Raw genomic sequence first — 23,702 nt, forward strand, 5'->3', positions numbered from 1 at the left:
CTGTTGGTTTATCCCCCTAAGTGGCCGCTAAGGCCGGCGCGTTGCGGCCAGCATGCAGCGCTGATCCAAAGCCAGGAGCCAGGTGCTTCCTCCTGGTCTCCCATGCGGGTGCAGGGCCCAAGCACTTGGGCCATCCTCCACTGCCTTCCCGGGACACAGCAGAGAGCTGGACTGGAAGAGGAGCAACCAGGACAGAATCTGGCGCCCCAACCGGGTCTAGAACCTGGGGTGCCAGCGCCGCAGGTGGAGGATTAGCCAAGTGAGCCATGGCACCGGCCAACAATCTATAATTTTAAATGACCAATAATGTGGAAATAAACATCGGTAAACTTTCAACAATAAAAACCACATTTCAGTCAACCATGCTAATGAAAAGATTGATTTTTTCTATTTGCTCTATAGAAAATGACAGTTAAGTGTCGCTCCCCGTCTCCGTGGAGGAACGACACAGGACCCTGCGCTGTTCTTTTGTCTGCTCGGCCCTCCCTGGGTTTGCTGCTGGTTCTTCCCGGGTTGGCTACCGTCCCTCCCACCTCCGTGGAAGGGCGGTTCCCCCTAGCCACTTTCCCCACTTCCGCGGGGGAGCGGCACACCGCCGGCCGGCTCTCTCGGGGGCTGCACAGGTGTTCCTTCAGATGTTCCTCTTAGATGTTCCTGGTGCATGTTGTCTCTCTCCTCCTTTATAGTCCTCTTCCACCAATCCCAACTCTGCTACCCACACGCCGAGTACGCTGCTCTCCTCCAATCAGGAGCAGCTCCTGCAGCTTGTTGGTTGAACTGGAGGCAGCTGAGTAGAAGCTGTTTCCTCCTCTCCCAGCGCCATATTGTGGGAGAGCAGATGCATAGAATAAGTCTTAATTCTAGTAACTTAGTCTAGTCTGAGTTGCTCCCCACAGTTAAGTTCACACTGTTGATATATAAAGGGGTAATCAAAGAACATATACCCAAAATACTGGGGAGAGGACAGCTTAGCTTCAGGAATTTAAATTGGGGTATTTGTCATCTCTTTTAAATGTGTGTGTATGATTTCTTTTTCTAAAAATAAGAAGCCTTCAAAAAGTTTATGGAAAATGCGTACTATGGGGAAAAAAAGTGTATGTGTTTCTAAAATTCTTTTACCCCATATGAGCATATGTTTTAGTGCCATTTTCCCACAAAGTCTTTGAAATGCCCTTCTGTATATCTTCCCCACACCTAGTCTGTGTTCTTTGTCTTCAAGGGTCTTTGCTCCTGATTCTGAAGTTCAGGCCCCCCAAAGCAGGATCGGCCCTAGCCCTGGGCATGCATTGGCGGGTGACACGCCCATCTTCCTGATGGGCAGAACTTCCATTGGGTAGCACTGAAAGCCAGGAAGAAAACAAAGCAGAGAAGGATCTAAAAGCAAATAATGTGGCTGGTTCACACACTGGCCATTTCAAAGTAAACAAGTTTTTGATGTTTTCAGTTATTCATTGTAAGAGATAAGTATGTAATCTGCAACACTTCCCTGCCAAAGTTAAGGAACAGAGACTTATATCTCCACGCAGATTGCAGTTATCAATCGTGGCTATTATTCAACTTTAAAGGACGCCCTATGGTTCAGTTCAGCCATGGAATAAAGGTCCTTGGGTAAAAGCAGCCGTTATGAAACTGAGACAGGCCTCCTTCTGATCCACTCCACAGAAAGTGAGACAGTCTCAGCTCTCCCGGGAGAATTAGAATTTCTGCCTGGCACAAAGTGAACTCGCCCTCTTGTTAGTGGATAGAGGATACCTTTAATTACTGGGATTCAAAAAGAAATTGGAGCGTGCCCGGGGGTGGGGGTGGGAACCCACAATGCTAATGATTTGAGGTTTAATAAATAATACTAATACTGTATGTTTAAAAAATGCCTGATGGATTTCTGTTTCTAAAAAGGTAGCCATAACAGTGAACATTTCCAAAAGTTCTGCTTGAGCGGCAGCCACGGTGCTCCTCGTGTTGAATGTTGTTTAATAGCACGAGGTGGAAAAAGAGACTCAGAGGAGAGGCTGTTCTTATCATTGTCTATCACACTATCTCGAAACATGTTACAGGGTTTAACTCAGTCACCCTTAAAGTCTAGATAACTCTGAAATAGTAGCACTGCCCTTTAGCTGGACACCTTGCGGCCTAGAAATAGGAACAGATTTTTTGAAGGTGGGCAAGAGCAGTTGTAACCTGAGCACAAATTCTGAGACTAATCCATTCCTGAAGGTGTCTTTCTGAAATATATTATTCTGTGTCTTCTTAAGAATGCACCAAGGGCCTGTTCCCAATAAAGCAATATAGTTCCAGGCACAACTTAATTGTCAGTATGAGAGTCTTGTCCAGTAGTTGTAAATAGGTTGCAAACTCAGACAGTTTTGAAGAATTTGATTCATAGAGGAAATGCAGCATCCCAACTCCATGAAGATTATGCTAATGGTAGAAAATCTTTCTCATGTAAAAATAGTCCCTTTCTCACTGTGCAGCTCCACCAGATTCTGCTTCATTCAAAATCTGCAGCAGTCCCCAGATCTAGAACTAGATGGTAAAGTGCCAGGACGTATGTATTTGTCGTCTGGAAGGCGTGTTAGAGATCATCCCGTTCACCTTCAGCTTCCTGGTCCTGCAGATCTCGAAGGTTCCCAAGACTCGTCTGACACAGTCATGTAGTTAGAGACAGAGTTAGGACCACAAGCCAGATCTCTCTGTTCTCATCCACATGGCCATTCTGTATCACACTGCCTCTTCCCCAACCTCAGACCACCCCTACAGAATAATAGAAGAAAAAACAAATCTTACAATGCATTATCACATTACAATATAGTACAAAGTTGTATGAGTAGAATTGTCAAGAGCTTACATTTAAAAGAAAAAAAAAAAAGATGAACAAGATAAAACTAATAGTCCCAAGAGACAGAGTTGGGACTGCTGTTTGGCTATTAAAGTTAATTGTGCTAATAGCAAAGAGGTGAAAAAGACACATCAACACAAAGAGGAAAACTTTCGTGCTAGGCTAGCACTGACTCTTGTCAGCCATAAGCTAGATGCACAGGAAAGGACATGAAAAGCTTTGAATTACAGCTGTCCCACCCCCTGCTGTTTCCACCCAAACCCAACTGTTTTTCCACCAGGATCCGACACATGTGCAGTGACACATGGAAACAGGGTGAGCTCATGAGCCCTCGGGAATAGAGGCCAGTATTCCCAGCACAGCACCCTGAAAGCGCTTGGACACACCCAGCCCCCACCCCAGGGATGGCAAATGGGGATGAGGACCTGGTGATGGAAAAACCCACTTCAAAGCAGAAAGGGAAGGCTAAAAACAAACTCAGACACCTGGCTGCCATGTATTAAAAATGTCAGAAGACAAAAAGCACCAGCTCCCAAACCAGTCTGGTTGGCAAGTGTCCTTATTCAATCAGATCCTAGCAAGAAACCGTTTTGGGAATATGGAAGACAGCATTACCAAAAGCTGGCGATCAGTGAAGACTGTGCAAATGCAAGGGAGTAGATTGCCGTGCTAACGTTGCAGCCGAAGAAAACCTCCTCTCCGAAGACAGGGCATGGCAGAGCTGACTTTGTGCGCTGGAGGGAAGCCGTCTCTTCTTGTTCCATGTTTATCTGTTTCTGCCATTGCAGTATTAACATTTGAAATTGAATCTCTCACTGATCATTCCTGTGTGAACCACATTATGGTAAAGGCAGGCTCCGTAGATGACCTTCAGTGAGGCGGTTGCTGCGTTGCTCCCTGTAATTGGGTTCGCTGATAGATCCTCCTTCTCCTAGGTAGTAAGGTCTGGTTTGAATTAAAGTCTGTGGTGAGCTCAGAGCTCTGCTGATGGCCAGAGACTCTTTTTTGGAGTTGGTAGTATACTTACACATTTGATAAGGATTTATTGAACCTAGTGGCTAGTACGGTGTTAAGTATGGAAATAAAATATGACCGAGTTTCAAGGGCTCTTTCTGCCAGTACAATGGGGCATGATATTTAACCCCTCTCAGCCTGTTTCTTCTTAAATTTATTGCAAGAACTGAATGGGAAAATATATGTAAAATAGTAATTGATGGCGCTGAAATCACTGTGCCTTTGAGTAATTCAATTTGAACATATAGACAGGTACATAAGTGGTGTATGTGCTACAACAGAGAGATAGGCAAATACAGAGAAAGGGTAGCTAATTTGATCTGAAAAGGACTGGAGCCAGTCCTCAATGACGTGTTGGAGACAGAAAGTGACTTAAAAGAATTGGGGGCAGGGACAGACGTTCAGAAAAGCCAGGGGTGAGCTCACTAGGTGCCCTGGGGTCGGGGGCAGAAATCCCTTTCAGTAGCAGCACAAGTCGCCCCGTCCAGCCTGCAGTGCTCCTGTCCGAGGGCTGCTCCGGTGCAGGGCATTCCAGCATCACTCTCTCACACTGCCTGGGGCCATGGCGTTTCTTCCCCCTTGGACCCAAAAGGGGTCATCTGAGGGGCCAGATGCTCGTGAGGCAGCCCTTGGGGGAAGGATAGGGGGAAATCAGCACTTAAGTCATAGAGGAAGCATGGGGGAGCACTTTGAGATAAATTAGAGTAAAAAAAATAACATAGTTAGGTGACAGAATAACTCAGGGTACTTAGGACATGGTATGCATCCTACTAGTTTTCTGCTAGTACAGAACTACTGATAACAAACTAGTCACCAAAATGTTGGAGGAGATGTTTCTTCTGACAGGTAAGGGTAGTGCTGAATAGTGACAAGGCAATGGTGACAAGGCAGTAATGAAGCGATGAGCTAGTGTAGGGGACTGCACCAGTGCCCCTTCCCTTTCTCCCCCATTCCAGAAAGGCACGAATCAGTCGTGGCATGCGCTCCCATTGAGCCTGGGAACAGCTTCAAAACCTTTGACCTTGCTGTCATCCCGGAGCTGGTGCCTCTACAGAGAACGTGTTAGAAGCACAGTGAACAGCCTGATAGTGTGCCCACTGAGAGACCAGGGTTGCAGTCTGATTGGTGTGATTAAATAAAAAGGTCCACTTGATTGTGGCTATTTACTGTGAAATGAGACTGACACACTGGGTTGGCTGCTGTGGGGTGAATTAGTGAACGTTTATGCTCACTCTCTTGTATACAGAAGCTGGAAAGCTAGAAATGACATCTCCTGGCCCCTTTAAATTCAGGATGTGAGAATTGGGATCACAATGACTAGAATAGGGAGAAAGTCAGGTTCTGGGCACGTGTTCCTGGCAAGATCTGTGTCACGGACAGCATTGTTCTGTGGTCAGCGGCACTGACTGTGGCCTCCTGATCCAGGGACTTCCTGCTCGGATGGAGGGAGGCATGAGCAGCTCACCCCATGCCCAGTCCTGTAATAGGTCTGGGGGGTGTGGTCATTCCTAGAGGCTCAACATAGAGCCTCTTCCTTCTGCTCCCTCCCACATAGAAATGTCGAAAACCTCCTAATAGCTGAGTGCCTTTCAGCTTAAACAGACTAGACTCTGTTGTATGCAGCTGAACCCTGACATAAGATTAAGGCATGAAAAAAAAACAAACTTACCTTTAGTCATATTTGCAGATAGAAAAATTTGGCAGAAATAGCATGAATATTTTAATCAAATCTCATATTCTGGTAGCTTCAGCTTTTAGCTCTATGAAAATGAATTAAAAGCCTGTATTTCTAATTGCAAATTCTGGTCTTTCTGTCCTACTTGATCTCAAATTCTTTTTGCTAGACAAAGTGCAAAGAGATCTTCCATCTACTTGTTCACTCCCCAAAATGCCCATAAGAGCTTGGGCTGGGCCAGGTAGAAGCCAGGAGCCTGGAATTCCATTTAGGTCTCCTACATAGGTGGCAAGGACCCAGGTACTTGGGCCATCATCGGCTGTTTTCCCAGGTACATTAGCAGGAAGCTGGATCAGAATCAGAGGAGCCAGGACCTGAATGAGCGCTCTGATGTAGAATGCGTACTTCCGAAGTGGCAGCTCCACTCGCCACGCCTCAACGCCTGTTCCAGTCATTTTGTTTCTCACCTGCTTTTTGTTATCTTTGTCGCATGGTCTCGAAATTTTAGCATAATCTCACTTCCCCCTTACCAAGACTGGATGTTTCTTCCTTTGAATAGTCTGTATTTCCCATGGCTACTTTCTTTTCTTTTTTTAAATTACCTGGAGTCTCACTACTCTAAATAAATGTTATTTGTTAGTGTCTTTTTTTTTCTTAAAACATTTATTTATTTATCTGCAAGGCAGAGTCACAGAGTAACAGAGGGAGAGAGAAAGAGAGAGGTCTTCCACGTGCTGGTTCACTCCCCAGATGGCCACAACAGCCAGAGCTGGGCCAATTCCAAATCAGGAGCTTCTTCCAGGTCTCACACATGGGTGCTGGGGCCCAAGGACTTGGACCATGCTCTGCTGCTTTGCCAGATGCATCAGCAAGGAGGGAGATCAGAAGTGGAGCAGCTGAGACACAAACCAGTGCACAGTGCCCTGCAGGCAGCAGCTTTGCATACTGTATCACAGCGCTGGCCTCTTTATTTTATTTTATTAAGATTTATATATTTACTTGAAAGGCAAAGTTACAAAGAGAGGAACAGAGAGACAGAAAGATCTCCCATCAGCTGGTTCACTCCTCAAATGGCCACAACAGCTAGAGCTGGGCCATTATGAAGCCAGGAGCCAAGAACTTCTCCTGGATCTCCCATGTGGCTGCAGGGGCCCAAGCATTTGGGCCATCTGCTGCTGCTTTCCCAGGCACATTAGCAGGGAGCTGGATTGGAAGTGGAGCAGCGAGGACTCAATCTGCCCATATGGGATGCCCTTATTTGTGATGCTGGCCGGCCCCTCCAAAGCGACTTCCATCAATCTCGTTCATGGCTTTTTAGTTCATGCTTACTCAGTGGTAAATGTCCCATGGTTTGGTTTTCCTGTTTGCAGTATCTTTTCACCTCTTAGCCCTTATCTTTACTCTCGCAGTGGCCACCAAATTAGTACTCCTAAATTTCTTTCTCATTTTGACACTTCCCATTCAAACACTCTGAGACTTCTAGCTGCTTGAATATAAAATTCAAGACAACTTAGCTTGGCACTCAAGGCTTGCACAACCCAACTGCCAAGTGTTTATCAAAGATTGCTTCCTGCTACTTCCCTGCACGAACCCACAAACACTACAGCCAGCTCCAGGCCAACCAGCCTCTGCCTGTCATGATCTGATTAACCCACTGTTCTGAGACCCTTGTCTTTTATACCATTTTGCCTTCCTGCGGTACCCTCCCCTTCCTCCCTGCATTCCACATTCAAAGAACAAATCAAAATCCTTTCTCCATGACAAGGGGGAAGGGGAGGGCAGATGCCTGGAGCTATCCGAATGGTAGATAGAAGGGAATATAGATTAGGAAAGTAACATTTCAGGTGATGGTGATTGTTTTAGCCGACTAATGATAAGATGTAAGTTTTATTTAGATTCTGGGAAAGTGGTAACCTCTTGTAAGTTTCATGGTTCTCCAGGTAGCAAGCACTATTCAAAAGGACTGCAGTCATAAAATCATCCATAATCACCCAATTACTTATTTTGGGGCCCGTGCTGTGGTGTAGAAGGTTAGACCCGCTGCCTATAGTGCTGGCATCCCATAAGGCACGGGTTCGAGTTCTGGCTTCTCCACTTCCAATCCAGCTCCCTGCTAATGTGCCCAGAAAAGCCGTGGAAGATGGCTCAAGTACTTAGGCCCATGCAGCCATGTGGGAGACCCGGAAGAAGCTTCTGGCTCCTAGTTTCAGCCTGGCCTTGCTCTGGCCAAGCGGCCATTTGAGTAGTGAACCAGTGGATGGAAGACTTCTCTCTCTTCCTCTCTCTCTCTTCCTCTCTCTCTCTTCCTCTCTCTCTCTTTCTCTCTCTCTCTTTCATTCTCTCTGCAACTCTGTCTTTCAAAGAAACAAAGTAAATCTTTTTTAAAAAAGATAAAAGAATTGATTTGTTTCTGTGGAATTGATAGTAAGGGCAGCCAGGAGCTTGGTTAACCTTAGCCAAGGGAAACACCAAGGAAGATGGCTGAATCTGTCCATCATCGTGTGTCTCCTCTGAGCCAGTTTTAGGATCTGCATCAAGCATGCATTATTCATTGTGTCTGCCTCACCAGATGGCCTCATTTTACCCGTGAGATGATAGAACAGTTTCCTTTCCCTTCATCCTCTCTCCTGTTCCGCAGTGTGCTCACACCAGCGGGTGAAAGGATTCCCTCCCGGGGGATTCCTCCCTCCCTCTCTGCCCTGGCCTGGCGCTGCACTTCCCCGTCAGCTGCGTGAGTGATGCATGTGCAGTCACACTTGCCAATGATGGCCTTGACCTCACTGTGTCTCACTGCGTTCCTGTGCATGAGTGTTGATGGCTGCAAGTGTTAGTTCCCCTGGCAGTTTTCACCGATCGGAACATGAGAAGCTCCCCCAGTCTTCCATACATGTCCGCCAGCTTCTCCACAGGGCTCATTCTGGGTGTTTCTCCTCATCCTCTTTTTATAACCCCCCTCCCTCATTTTCCATTCATAGAACTCCAGGCCAGGCAAATATGAGCATGTCTGCACTTCAAAAATCTCTGCACTGAAAGAAACTTGTCTCTTAATTTCACGTCCCACAGACTTTTCAGAGGGCCAGCATGTATTCTTTTCCACTTGAATAAGATGTGCCCCACCTAGCTGTGGCCGAAACTCCATCTCCCTGTTCATTGCAGCCATGATTTAGAGAATTCCCGTTCTCGAATCTCATCTGGGATGCGAGTCTTTACCTTTCAAATCTCTATCACTCGTCCATAGTCACCGAAGTTAACTGGAAAAACAATGACAGTTTTCCTATGCCTCCAATCTGTCAGTTGTATTCCCTAAAACATTGTTGCTGAAATATACTTCTAAATTCATTCCTTTTTGCAACAAACGGGCTCAACAGGCCTTTCTGTCTCCACTGTGGTTCTAAGGCAAGACAAGTGATGGGTCACATCAGCTCTGCATGGAACCACATACAGGAATCAGAGCTTCCATTTTTTACTCAGAAGAACATTTGTGCCATGTTTTTTGTTTTTTGTTTTTTTTTATTTGAAAGGCAGAGTGACCGAGACAGATGATCCGTGTGCTGAATGACTTCCCAAATGGCTGCAACATCTGGGGCTACAGCAGGCCAAAGCCAGGAGCCAGGAACTCTAAGTCTCCCACATGGTGGCAGAGACCATCATCCTCTGCTGCCCAGCTACATTACTGGGGAGCTGCATCAGAAGCAGAGTGACCAGAATACCATGTACTATTTATTTATGTAAGAGGCAGAAAGAGAGTGTGCTTCCATCTGCTTGTTTGCTTTCCAAAGGCCCACACAGCCAGGACTGGGACAGGTCCCAAGCCAAGAGACAGGAATGCAGCTCAGGTCTCCCATGTGGGTGGCAGGAACCCAGTGACTTGAGTCAGCACCGCTGCCTCCCAGAGTCTGCCTTAGCAGGAAGCTGGAGTCAGAAGCCAGGGGCAGAAAGCAGACCCAGCTACTTGAGATGGGATGTGAGCATCTTAGCCACTCCACCAAACACCTCCTTCTCTCCCGACACTCAAAGCTGTCTGTGCTGAATCACAGCCTTTCCCAAGCCAGTGTTGCGCTGTCTCTCCTCCACGTCACTTCCTTCCATGCTTGTTTCTCGCAAGCCAGACATGCATTCCTCTTGGAGCTTTCATTCGTATTCTCAGGAGTGTGCGGGTTCCTGGTGCTTGGGAGAGTCTAGACTGCACCTGCCTCTTGGTAGAAAGTGCTCTCGCTTGCTGAGTTTACGTCTCTAGCATCAACTGCCATCTCCTTTCCTAGGGTCACAGCCTGCCGCTTTCTGCCCTCCTCACTCATCCTTCAGTTCTCCTCCACTCTGTGGGACTCCTCATTTGCTCAGTGTTCTGCTTTTTCTCCCGTTCCCCAATTCCCTTCACACACTGCTCACGCTCTGGTGCCTTGAGCTCCCCCGGGACTGGTTGTTCCTTCTGGCAAGAAGATAAACAGAGAACACTGTCTGACTTAGGACTGGAGTCTGCAGTGGAAGCGGCATCCATCGTGTCCTGGGCCCCCTCCGTAACTGGCCTGGTTGACAATCTGGTGGTCCAACTAGACTCTGTGCCCCAGAAGTTTCCCCCTGTGCTTCCTCTGCCTGCTGTTGGGGTCTGCGGCCATGCTGACGGCTCAGGAGCAGATGCCTCAAGGCTCTTTGTAAACCTAAGACACTCCTTCTTCATCCCTGAATAAAGGTTTGGATTTCACCGCTCATCAGTCCCGGCCAGGTACTTCTGGTACATGAACTCGTGGGTGCTGTGTGCTTCTTTTATGGGTCCTCTCAGTTATCTGTGCAGTGGTCTGCTTCACATCTCAGTATGTAGCACTGGCATCAACACCTTCCAGTTCCCGACACGTTACCTGGAGTGTGGCTGACAGGCAGTAGGCTTCACGGCAGTGTGTGGGGAGCGAACCTTTCAACTCAGAGCAAACGAGGATGACAATGCACTTGTAGGCCTGTGCTCGGAATGCAGACGGGGTGCCAGGCTGCAGGCACCGCTCAGAGCAACCGCAGGAGCTGCCCTTGGACTACACAGTCACTGCAGAGGATCATAAACATCCTTGATCACGCCAGAACCTCCTGGGCAACGGGGCCACGGGGGACTGCTCGGTGGAAAAGGCCGCCCTGCTTCTCTAATAACCCACACATGAGGCAGGGCAATTAGGCCCTGGTCCAGCCCCCCGGTGTGTTTTGGGTCACCTACAACAGGAGTGTTTTTCTCCTGTGGCCCAGGGCACCCCCACACTGCGCTACCTCTGTGCTTCCCCCTTCTCCAGGAATAATCAAGGTTCTCCTCTCCTGCCCCAGACTGTAACACGGTAAATCAGTGATGGTTTCCCTGCGATGCTTTGTGACTTGGTACAAACCTCTTCGCTGTTTGTGCTGAGGTCACTGACATCAGAAATCCAGTAAGTTAGGAAGTACCTAGGAGTTAGGGAAACTGAATTGTGGTTCTGACACTACTGCTCCCTGGCTTCCATCTTGGGCTGTTTCTTCAGATGTTAAATCAGGGAGCCATCTGGATGCTGGGTGGCGTGGTGGGCTAAGCTTCCACTTGCGGCGCCAGTCTCCCATGTGAGCACTGGTTCGTGTCCCGGCTGCTCCTCTTCCGATCGAACTCTCTGCTTGTGGCTTGAGAAAGCAGAGGTAGATGGCCAAAGTGCCTGGGCCTGTGCAACCTCATGGGAGACCCAGAGGAGGCTCCTGGCTTCGTGTTGGCCCAGCTCTGGCTGTTGCAGCCATTTGGGGAGTGGGCCAGTGATGGAGGACTTTTTCTGTGTTTATTCCTCTCTCTGTAACTCCACCTTTCAAATAAATAGGTATATTTAAAAAATCAGGAAGCCATCTGTCACAGGTTTGCTTTGGCTTGGGTTGAATTTTACCTAGGATGGACTCTCTAGGACAGTTTTCCAAACTAGAGTTATGACCTTTTAGTTGATCACCAGATCAATATTTGTGACATACTAGTAGTATTCCATATGCTTTTGTTGTGATTACACGTGATGGGTGTGTTTAGAAGTTAGAATGTTTGTAACATTCTGCCCTACAAATATAGACAGACAGTGTGTGACACTTCAAAGGATTCATGAAATCAAAAGGCACCTTTATTTTAGTGCCAAAAAAATTTAGAAATCTTTGCATATGAGGTATCTTCAAAAAGTTCATGAGAAAATGAGTATTGTGAAAAACCCATGCATGGGTTTCTAAATTTTTTTTGCACCAAAGTAAACTTCTTTTAATTCCATCTTCCATGAAACTCTTGCAGTACTGTTTTTGATTAGTGTTTATGTGAAACTGGGGATAGGAATGAGGAGGAGCTGTACATGGGCTAAGATTTCTGTGTAAGGGGGTAGAAGTATTGCAGAATCAGATTGTGGTGGTGGTGGTAAAACTGTAAATATACTAACATTCATGGACTTGTACAAGAGAAATAGGTAAATGTTATGTGTAAACGTGTCTCACTGAAGCTATTTACAAATTTTTTTAAAAAGCTGCTGTAAAGGATGGTCCAATATTATATCAGAATTGTTTCTGGGGATATTAAATATAGCTTTTGTCAGGTTTTCAAAGGGATCCAATACCATAAATTTTTTTTTTTGACAGGCAAAGTGGACAGTGAGAGAGAGAGACAGAGAGAAAGGTCTACCTTTGCCGTTGGTTCACCCTCCAATGGCCGCCGCGGCTGGCTCACCGCGCTGATCCGAAGGCAGGAGCCAGGTGCTTCCTCCTGGTCTCCCATGCGGGTGCAGGGCCCAAGGACTTGGGCCATAGCAGAGAGCTGGCCTGGAAGAGGGGCAACCAGGACAGAATCTGGCGCCCTGACCGGGACTAGAACCCAGGGTGCCAGCGCCACAGGCGGAGGATTAGCCTATTGAACCGCAGCGTTGGCCAATACCGTAAAATTTTAAGAACCACTTAATGAGTCAATTTCTTTTTAGCACTGTAATTCTACAGTTCTACAATCTGAAAGTTTATTGTCTCAAAATTACCATAATAAAGTATTGCTTCCACAGCCTTGCAAGAGTCTGTTTATCCAATAATATAAGTGGACTAGATACTAGGTGTTCATTTATTTTAAAATTTGATGTATTATTGATAGTGTTATCAATATTTGCTTGGCTGGGATATTTCTTGTTAGGCTTGCCCGCACTTGGCCTGCGTGCACAGGGTTTTTAGTCATGGCCACATCTGCAGTTCATTTGCCAATGGCGTGCTGTAATGACACGTGTAGCTCCTGTAATTTTCTCATCTTGGAGATCACTGATTGCAAAGCTGGTAGAGCTCACAGATGCTCCATGGTCCTATCACTAGTACACCAGCCTTCTAGCAAGAGCTAGAAAGTGGGCCCCAGAAGGGATGCTCTATATCTCATGTAAACAGGAAGACTGGGAATTTTTAGGCCAAGTGCAATATGGCGTCAGGAAGAGACATTTCTGGGTAAGTGGGATGTTAACACAAGGAGTTGTGTTGATTTCCAGTGTGTGGGCAATGTGCTATCTGCCAACTACACTTAAGGTTATGTGTTCCTAGATGCCAAGAAACATGTCTAGAGCTTATTTTACAATGCTAAGCAGAAGGTTGTACATACACCAAAAGCATTTAACGTTTGTTAAATTGCGGTGTGATTTTACTCTGCAGAAAAGAACTGCATAGAATCTAAGTGTCCATCAGGGAGGCTGGATTAAATAAACGGATACTTTCAAACTATCGTAGTAGTAGGCATGTTTACATGTGCCATTATAAAGAATTCTCAGTATGCTAGTAAGTGAAAAGACAAGGTATAGAGCACCTCCGGTTAAGTAAAATGAATGGAGTGGTCTTACCACATGGAGTATGCAGCCCTCCTTTCTGAGGGTACAGATCTGTTTGTGCTGGATGCCTTGGGGAGGAGGAGTGACTGTTACAGGAGGAAAGAGTAGTGAGGGAGGATGATGCTTTTTTTACTGTAGCAGTTTTCTCTCCTCTTTTGCTATTTTCACGTATAATTCTATTAATTTATCATTTGAAATCTTTTAAAAATTGTATTACAGAAAACACTTTGGTATCACTTGCATGTACGTTATCCCATCTAACGTAAGGAACAACCCACCTGAGGCAGGAAGAAGCTGAGGCTCGGAAAGTGCAAGTGACCTGATGGAAGGTCACACAGCGAGACAGTAAATCATAGCACACCTGATTCTAGGCCCAAATCCTCAGGGTCCGGGTTCACTGATGCTTTTCTCACAGCTCCACACACTAAGCTCGTGTCGAGGTAAAACTGGTACACAGTGCACTTTCACTCTGTGCTCAAGCAGCTTGCTTTTGCTAGAGATCTCAGGTCAAGCTTAAATATACTGTGTGTTGGGGCCATGGTCACGTAGCGGGTAAAACCATCACCGGAGATGCCAGCATCCCGTATTGGCACTGGTTCGAATCCTAGCGGCTCCACTTCATATGTACCTCCCTGCTAATGTGCCTGGGAAAGCAGTGCAAATTGGCCCAAGTACTTGGGCCCCTGCACCCACATGGGAAACCTGGAAGAAACTCCTGGCTTCAAATCAGCCCAGCTCCAGCCATTGTAGCCATGTATAGAGTGAACCAATGGATAAGAGATCTCTTTCTCTCCTCTTCTCTTTCTGTGTTTCTGTCTTTCAAGTCAGCTGTATGTTTCTGACATGCAGTGATAGATAATATACTCCAACAATGCTTTTCTATATATATAAAACAGCAACAAAAACCCAACAACCCCATGGTTGATAGCACATCACAGTAGTTAAAAGCCTGTCTCTGAAATCGGTTAAATCTGGGCTCGAGTCCTACTTCCCTAAGTTAATAACTGTACCATCTTGGGAAATACTCTTCATCCCTGTTTGTATAATGAGGGAAATAGGACTCATCTTACTGGTGTTCTGTGGTGATAGTTTGAGATGTCACAATAAAGTGCCTGAGATAATAGTGGGCTCGATGTAAGTGCCAAATTCAAGCCCTCCTCTTGGCCTCAGCTCTCCGTAAATCTTCCAAGACACACCCAGTTCTTCCCCAAGCTCTATCTGACTTACCTTTCAGCCTCAACACCCATCATCTGCATTAATTAATCTCATTGTCCAACGTACATCAAGGAGTTCACAGGGAAAATACAGAACGTACATCCTTGGTATATAACATCTTGTGTCTTACCATTTTTGTAGGAGGCTAAAAAATTTCCCCTGAGTTCTAAAACTCTGATTTCCAGTCTCAAAGACTTAATCCAGTTTTTGTTGAAACAAGGGAAGCCTCCTTGTGCCATATTAGAATTCGCACCAAAAACTATCCAATATCCATGTACGTTAATTATAGCGGCAATTGCTGATGGCTATTCCAGAAATGTCTTCCAGGCTCAAGTGCTGTTTTTAGGTGATGGTTCTAAGGATCATCAGACACCTGTCCCATTCAGCAGCTGGAATATTTCAGCATCATCATGCTTTTAAAATAGCAGAAAAGCAACCACAAAGACATTTTAAACCAGAGGGGTTAGAATTGAAGACCATGATGCCATGATGCCAACTCTCAATGCAATCTTTCTTTCTTTTTTTTTTTTTTTTTTGACAGGCAGAGTGGACAGTAAGAGAGAGACAGAGAGAAAGGTCTTCCTTTGCCGTTGGTTCACCCCACAATGGCCGCTGCGGGAGTGCACTAAGATCTGAGATACTACAGCCTGTGGCTCCAAACAAAGTCAAATGGAGAAAAACATAGATTTGGCTGAAGGTTAAAAAGAATTGAAATACCTTAACCACCTCTCTGTCTTGCACCAGAAGACATTTCTTCTATACTCCCTACTCCTGAATCCAAGTCAGAATGAATGTAGGCTCCCTAAAAGCTCCACTGGGATGGGGAAGGGGAATTTTGAGAAACTTTACAGTGCCAGTGGATCTTTGGAGCTGGAGGGAGGCTTCAGAGATTTTCCTGTCTTGTCCATTTGTTTTACAGAGCAGGAGAGTGAGGCTCAGAAAGTTAAAGTGACATTCTCATGCAGCCCAGGGTGTTGAAGAAGGAATACAAAGCATAAGTGTTTCCAAGCAGACTTTGCAACTCGTCCTATTTCGGTGGATGTGGGTTAGGAATAGGCATGTGACCAGGTAGCAGTCAGATAGACATAAAGGATTTTAATCCCCAGCAAAAAGAGAACCAATGCTTAGAACATCAACAGCCATACCACAACCTTGCTGTGGCTGTGACACACCTCAGAATGGAAACTGACTCCATGGAAATGTATGTTCAGAAATACGTTCTCCAGTTTGTACGTTACCTTTTCATTTGTTGGTGAAATGTTTGCTTTGCTCTGCGGAAGCTTTTTGGCTTGATGCGGTTCTACTTGTTCATAGTTACTTTTGTCGCCTTTGCTTTCGGTAATTTAATAAAAAAAAAACCATTACCACGAGCAGCATCAAAGAGTTTTCCTTTGTGTTTTCTTGGAGTTTTATGGTTCCAGGTGTTAGGCTGAGATCTTTAATCTGTCTTGCGTTGATTTGTGTGTTTGGTGGAAGCTAAAGCTCCGTTTCCTTCTCGTGCATGTGGAGTAGCCAGGATCTGGATAATGGTTAGAACTCTGGAAATGAAAAGCAGAGGGGGAGAGTGGGGAGGGAGGCGGCAGTCAAATTCACGTGCAGACACAGGAGACATTCTTCCGCCGGCTTGTAGAGAGCCCCGCACTCAACCCTGCTCCCTAAACTTCCCTGTGATGCTGCTCAAGTCTCCTTTGAAACAATGAAGGCTTTTGTGTCACTTTTGTGTCACTTTTGTGATGCTGATTTAACAAATTACCGCAAACCTAGTGGCTGAAGAAGGCACCAATGTATTATCCTGTGGTTCGCAGGTTACAAGCCACATATGGCTTCCATAGAGCTAAAATCAGGGGTTTGGCAGTACTGAGTACCTTTGTGGAGGCTCAAGGGAAGAATCCACTTCCTTGCCTTTTCCAGCTTCTAGAGACCTGCACTCCTTGGTTCGTGGCTTCCTCCTCCATCTTCAAAGTCAGTACTGGTAGGGATAGGCATCGTGGCACAGCAGATAAAGCCACTGCCTGCAAAGCTCGTAATCCGTATGAGTGCCAGTTCGAGTCCCAGTTGCTCCACTCCCTATTCGGCTCCCTGCTAATGTACCTAGGAAAGCAGTGGAAGAGGCCCAAGTCCTTGGGCCCTGCCACCCACTTGGGAGATGGGAATGGAAGTTCTGCTCTTGGCTTTAGACTGGCCCAGCCTTGGCATCATGGCCATTTGGGGAGTGAACCAGTGGATGGAAGATCTTTGTTTCCCTCTCTGTAACTCTACCTTTCAAATAAATAAATAAATCTTAAAAAAAAAAAAAAAAACTAAGTAAGTACTGGTAGATCTTTTAAAAAGCACAGGTAGAGTTTTTTAAATTTATTTTTATTTATTTAAAAGGCAAAGTTAGGAAGAGAGAGACAGACTTATCTTTTTTTATCTACTGGCCAGGAGATTTTTTTAAAAAGGTTTATTTATTTATTTATTTGAAAGTCAGAGTTACACAGAGAAAGAAGGAGAGGCAGAAAGAGAGAGAGGTCTTCCATCTGCTAGTTCACTCCCCAACTGGCTGCAATGGCCGGAGCTGCACCGATTTGAAGCCAGGAGCCAGGAGCTTCTTCCAGGTCTCCCACATAGGTGCAGGGACCCAAGGATTTGGTTCATCCTCTACTGCCTTCCCAGGCCGTAGCAGAGAGTTGGACCAGGAAGTGGAGCAGCCGCTACTCAAACTGGCACACATATGGAATGCCAGCACTGCAGGCGGCAGCTTTACCCACTATGCCACAGTGCTGGCCCCAAACAGGAGATTTCTGTTTCTGCCTTTCTTTCTCTCTGCTTCTGAAAAAAAGCTAATTACTTTTAAAATGAGTTAATAAAAATGTAAATTTTTAAATTCAAAGTTTAGTAATTTTAAAAAAAATTTATGTGAAAAGCAGAACAAGAGAGAGAGAGAGAGAGAATGAGAGCACTTTTATTTGCTGGCTCACTCCCCAAATTGCTGCCACAGTCAGGGCTGCACCAGGCCAGAGGCAAGGATTCCATCCGGGTCTCCCATGCAAGTAGCAGGGGCCCAGGCGTCTGAGCCATCGTCTGCTGTTACATTAACAGCTATGTTAACAGGAAGCTGCTTTGGTAGTACAGTAGCTGGGACTGCAGTTGGCACTCTGCTATGTATGCTGGCCTTGTGGGTAGCAGTTTAACTCACTGTACCAGAGCACTGGCCTCATGCTGAATAGTTTTAAATTAAAACATTTTAAATATATTCCAGGCATGGAGTACAGAACATCAGTGGAAGGAGATTGATGTTTGGGGGTAAGGTTATTATCGCATTTCTTAGTGGTGTGTGTCCACTAGCGGTATGTTGAAGAAATCTGCACTTCATTGTTGAATTAGTCACAGTAGCCAAATATGACAAGAACTGAAGTACCCACTGACTGATGAATGGATAAAGAAATTATGGTCTATACCCACAATGGAATATTACTCAGCTTTGCAAAAAGGGGTTCCTGACATTTGTGAAACCATGGATGAACCTAGAAGTTACCACATCACTATGTGCATAGATACCAAGAAAAGTATATCATGGCATTATGTCACACACTTTAAACATATGCAATTAAAAAAAAAGCAAAAGATGTGGCATCCGTACCTTTATGCATTAGACTCTCCTGTATGACTTTGATGATATGAATGCTGTTTCTGAGTAATAAGATAAAAAGATGGGGGTGTGTCTCTCATAGCATTTAAACTCTAGAATAGAATTCAAAGTGTTGTTACTTCCTGGGGAGACTTGTGCTCAGCTAAATACGTAACAGGAATTCAGCAGCTTTCATGGGTGTGAACTGAATAGTTAGTGTCCTTCAATATGTGGACAATGAAAAAAAAGTTTCACTTTGTTATGTTATGAAGAAATCAACAGGATTGAATCCAAAAAAAAAAATTACAAAAAAATCAGCCAAACGAGGAGCTGGTTTTTTGAAAAAATAAACAAAATTGACACCCCATTGGCCCAACTACCTAAAAAAAGCAGAGAAAAGACCCAAATCAATAAAATCAGAGATGAAAAAGGAAATGTAACAACAGACACCACAGAAATAAAAAGAATCATCAGAAATTACTACATGGACTTGTATGCCAGCAAACAGGGAAACCTATCAGAAATGGAGAGATTCCTGGACACATGCAACCTGCCTAAATTGAACCAGGAAGACATCGAAAACCTAAACACACCCATAACTGAGACAGAAATTGAAACAGTAATAAAGGCCCTCCCAACAAAGAAAAGCCCAGGACCAGATGGATTCACTGCTGAATTCTACCAGACATTTAAAGAAGAACTAACTCCAATTCTTCTCAAACTATTCAGAACAATCGAAGAAGAGGGAATCCTCCCAAATTCTTTCTATGAAGCCAGCATCACCTTAATTCCTAAGCCGGAAAGAGATGCAGCACTGAAAGAGAATTACAGACCAATATCCCTGATGAACATAGATGCAAAAATCCTCAATAAAATTCTCGCCAATAGATGCAACAACACATCAGAAAGATCATCCACCCAGACCAAGTGGGATTTATCCCTGGTATGCAGGGATGGTTTAATGTGCGCAAGACAATCAATGTGATACACCACATTAACAGACTGCAGAAGAAAAACCATATGGTTATCTCAATAGATGCCGAGAAAGCATTTGATAAAATACAACACCCGTTCATGATGAAAACTCTAAGCAAACTGGGTTTGGAAGGAACATTCCTCAATACAATCAAAGCAATCTATGAAAAACGCACAGCCAACATCCTATTGAATGGGGAAAAGTTGGAAGCATTTCCACTGAGATCTGGTACCAGACAGGGATGTCCACTCTCACCACTGCTATTCAATATAGTTCTGGAGGTTCTAGCCAGAGCTATTAGGCAAGAAAAAGAAATTAAAGGGATACAAATTGGGAAGGAAGAACTCAAACTATCCCTCTTTGCAGATGACATGATTCTTTATTTAGGGGACCCAAAGAACTCTACCAAGAGACTATTGGAACTCATAGAAGAGTTTGGCAAAGTAGCAGGGTATAAAATCAATGCACAAAAATCAACAGCCTTTGTATACACAGACAATGCCATGGCTGAGGAAGAACTTCTAAGATCAATCCCATTCACAATAGCTACAAAAACAATCAAATACCTTGGAATAAACTTAACCAAGGACGTTAAAGATCTCTACAATGAAAATTACAAAACCTTAAAAAAAGAAATAGAAGAGGATACCACGAAATGGAAAAATCTTCCATGCTCATGGATTGGAAGAATCAATATCATCAAAATGTCCATTCTCCCAAAAGCAATTTATAGATTCAATGCAATACCAATCAAGATACTGAAGACCTTCTTCTCAGATCTGGAAAAAATGGTGCTGAAATTCATATGGAGGCACAAGAGACCTCGAATAGCTAAAGCAATCTTGTACAACAAAAACAAAGCCGGAGGCATCACAATACCAGATTTCAGGACATACTACAGGGCAGTTGTAATCAAAACAGCATGGTACTGGTACAGAAACAGATGGATAGACCAATGGAACAGAATTGAAACACCAGAAATCAACCCAAACATCTACAGCCAACTTATATTTGATCAAGGATCTAAAACTAATTCCTGGAGCAAGGACAGTCTATTCAATAAATGGTGCTGGGAAAATTGGATTTCCACGTGCAGAAGCATGAAGCAAGACCCCTACCTTACACCTTACACAAAAATCCACTCAACATGGATTAAAGACCTAAATCTACGACCTGACACCATCAAGTTATTAGAGAACATTGGAGAAACCCTTCAAGATATTGGCACAGGCAAAGAATTTCTGGAAAAGACCCGGGAGGCACAGGCAGTCAAAGCCAAAATCAACTATTGGGATTGCATCAAATTGAGAAGTTTCTGTACTGCAAAAGAAACAGTCAGGAGAGTGAAGAGACAACCGACAGAATGGGAAAAAATATTTGCAAACTATGCAACAGATAAAGGGTTAATAACCAGAATCTACAAAGAGATCAAGAAACTCCACAAAAACAAAACCAACAACCCACTTAAGAGATGGGCCAAGGACCTCAATAGACATTTTTCAAAAGAGGAAATCCAAATGGCCAACAGGCACATGAAAAAATGTTCAAGGTCCCTAGCAATCAGGGAAATGCAAATCAAAACCACAATGAGGTTTCACCTCACCCCGGTTAGAATGGCTCACATGCAGAAATCTACCAACAACAGATGCTGGCGAGGATGTGGGGAAAAAGGGACACTAACCCACTGTTGGTGGGAATGCAAACTGGTCAAGCCACTATGGAAGTCAGTCTGGAGATTCCTCAGAAACCTGAAGATAACCCTACCGTTCGACCCAGCCATCCCACTCCTTGGAATTTACCCAAAGGAATTTAAATTGGCAAACAAAAAAGAGGTCTGCACCCTAATGTTTATTGCAGCTCAATTCACAATAGCTAAGACCTGGAACCAACCTAAATGCCCATCAACGGTAGACTGGATAAAGAAATTATGGGATATGTACTCTTTAGAATACTATACCGCAGTAAGAAACAACAAAATCCAGTCATTTGCAACAAAATGGAGGAATCTGGAACACATCATGCTGAGTGAAATAAGCCAGTCCCAAAGGGACAAATACCATATGTTCTCCCTGATCAGTGACAACTGACTGAACACCAAAAAGGAAACCTGTTGAAGTGAAATGGACACTATGGGAAACGGTGACTTGATCAGCATAGCCCTGACTGTTAATGAACAACTTAATACATTATCCCTCTTAGTAGTTTTTTTTTTTTATCTGTTCTACTTAATATGACTGGTTTAATTCTGTAATTATCACACAGTTATTCTTAAGTGTTGAAAATTAACTGAAATGTGAATCCTGTTAAACATAAGAGTGGGAATAAGAGAGGGAAGAGATGTATAATTTGGGACATGCTCAAGCTGACTTGCCCCAAATGGTAGAGTTAGAAACATACCAGGGGATTCCAATTCAATCCCATCAAGGTGGCATGTACCAATGCCATCTCACTAGTCCAAGTGATCAATTTCAGTTCACAATTGATCATAATGAAAGGACTAAGAGTCAAAGGGAGCACATAAGCATGTCTAGTACCTGCTAACACTAACTGATAGAATAAATAAAGGGGAGAGTGATCCAACATGGGAAGCGAGATACTCAGCAGACTCATAGAATGGCAGATGTCCTAAATAGCACTCTGGCCTCAGAATCAGCCCTAAAGGCATTCGGAGCTGGCTGAAAAGCCCATGAGAGTATTTCAGGCATGGAAAGCCAAGACACTCTGGCAAAAGATCTCTGTGAGTGAGATCCCAGTGGAAAGAACAGGTCATCAAAGAAGGAAGTACCTTTCTCTGAAGGGAGGAGAGAACCTCCACTTTGACTATGACCTTGTCTAAACAAGATAAGAGTCGGAGAACTCAGAGGGCTTCCATATCCGTGGAAACTCATGACTGGAGCATAGGGAGATTACTGATGCCACAGATAGGAGTGTCAATTTGTAAACTCAACAACAGGAGTCACCGTGCACTTACTCCTCATGTAGGATCTCTGTCCTTAATGAGCTGTGCATTGAGATTTAATGCTATAACGAGTACTCAAACAATATATTTCACTTTGTGTTTCTATGGGGGTGCAAACTGTTGAAATCTTTACTTAATGCATACTAAACTGATCCTCTGTAAATAAAAAAAAAAAAAGAAATTATCAATTCCCAACTTGACCCTCACTGGGATTAAACATGACAATAGGTCTGATCTGATTTCATCATCATTTAAAAAAAATCATCTATTATTTTTCACTTTATGTTTCTGTGTGGGAGCAAACTGTTGAAATCCTTACTTAATGTATACTAAGCTGATCTTCTGTATATTAAGATAATCGAAAATGAATCTTGATGTGAATGGAAGGGGAGAGGGAGTGGGAAAGGGGAGGGTTGTGGGTGGGAGGGACGGTATGTGGGGGAAGCCATTGTAATCCATAAATCGTACTTTGGAAATTTATATTCATTAAATAAAAGTTAAAAAAGAAAATATTAATGTTGAATGCTTTATTGTAGAGCTTACTTGTTACTAAAGACCTTACAGGTAAACTAATACAAGGCTACTAATTTATTATATAAATGCCTTTTAACTGATTCTTCTGGTGACATAAAAAGGAATTGATTTAAGAAAATGAAGGGAGAATTGCTAATTGGATGACAGCAGTTTGAATAATTCAACAGAAGCAAGGAATTTTAGTACCAGCCCACTGACGTATTTAGAAAGCTGGAAGAATCTTCTCTGCTGTCTGTAACATTTCTCAGGTTCAGCTGGAGAAAATCCATCCAACAACAGAATGAGCATTTAGTACCTCCAGCTTAGATAATGAATTGGTTAGAGAACTTGCTGACAGGTTATTAAATAACTTGCATTCACGAGCAGAATACAGCAGGGCTCTGGCAAAAGTCTACGTGACTTAAATGCAGTATAGTTGTTAACAAAGGGTGATCAAGTCATTTAAAAGCAAGTCTAGAAACTGGCTGGTTAATGCTGCAACTTTCGTCCACATTTTCTGTTCTCTTTTTTCGGGGTAGAGTGAGCTTCATTTTTAAGAAAAGTCCTAAAATTTGAGCTTTCTTCTACTTCTTCTCTAAAAGTAAGTGAATAAATCATGACAGTGTCTCCAACTGTGAAAGTCCCACACAAAATATATTTACCAATGGAGAGAATGTAGTTTGCAAATACATCTGGGATTACGGCTAATTCCCATACAGCTAATCAGTGTGAGTGCAGGCACATTTTTGAGCGATGTTTTGTCTACATATTTGGATTTTCCACTTATCTAACTTTCCCTTCTTGTCTGTATTTCACAGCATGACCAAGATTTCTAGTATGTTCTAGAGTATTCATCATGCTCAGTTTATCATGTCAAGCTAAGCTTAACTCAGAATGCCCTTGATCTTAGCCTTCTGTAGCCTATGGCTACCCACAGGCTTCCTGTTCCTTCTGTCCCTATCAGTCAGCCCAAGCGAGGCAGCTGTGATCCTACATTGTAGTGACTTTGCCACAGAAAGGAGAAGACAGATGTTGTGTCGTCAGTCTGAATTGCTTGCCTTTGCATACAGATCAGGTGATCCTTGAATTTCCCTTC

The 23,702-nt window shown here is 44.1% G+C and overlaps 1 protein-coding gene across 4 annotated transcripts in view; it reads right to left on the reverse strand.

The window, feature by feature from the left end:
• Positions 1–1,734: 1,734 nt before the first annotated feature.
• Positions 1,735–23,702, reverse strand: part of LOC138850132 (ribosomal large subunit pseudouridine synthase B) — a 60,039-nt gene continuing 38,071 nt past the window's right edge. For 3 of the 4 annotated variants that reach the window (XR_011389686.1, XR_011389684.1, XM_070076073.1), the window contains one exon: positions 1,735–16,086. The gene's annotated coding sequence lies outside the window, so the exon portion shown is untranslated. The remainder of the gene's footprint in view (positions 16,087–23,702) is intronic. The other variant, XR_011389685.1, reaches the window with a different exon arrangement.

Source organism: Oryctolagus cuniculus, chromosome 6, assembly GCF_964237555.1.
Source record: "Oryctolagus cuniculus chromosome 6, mOryCun1.1, whole genome shotgun sequence".
NCBI lineage: Eukaryota > Metazoa > Chordata > Mammalia > Lagomorpha > Leporidae > Oryctolagus > Oryctolagus cuniculus.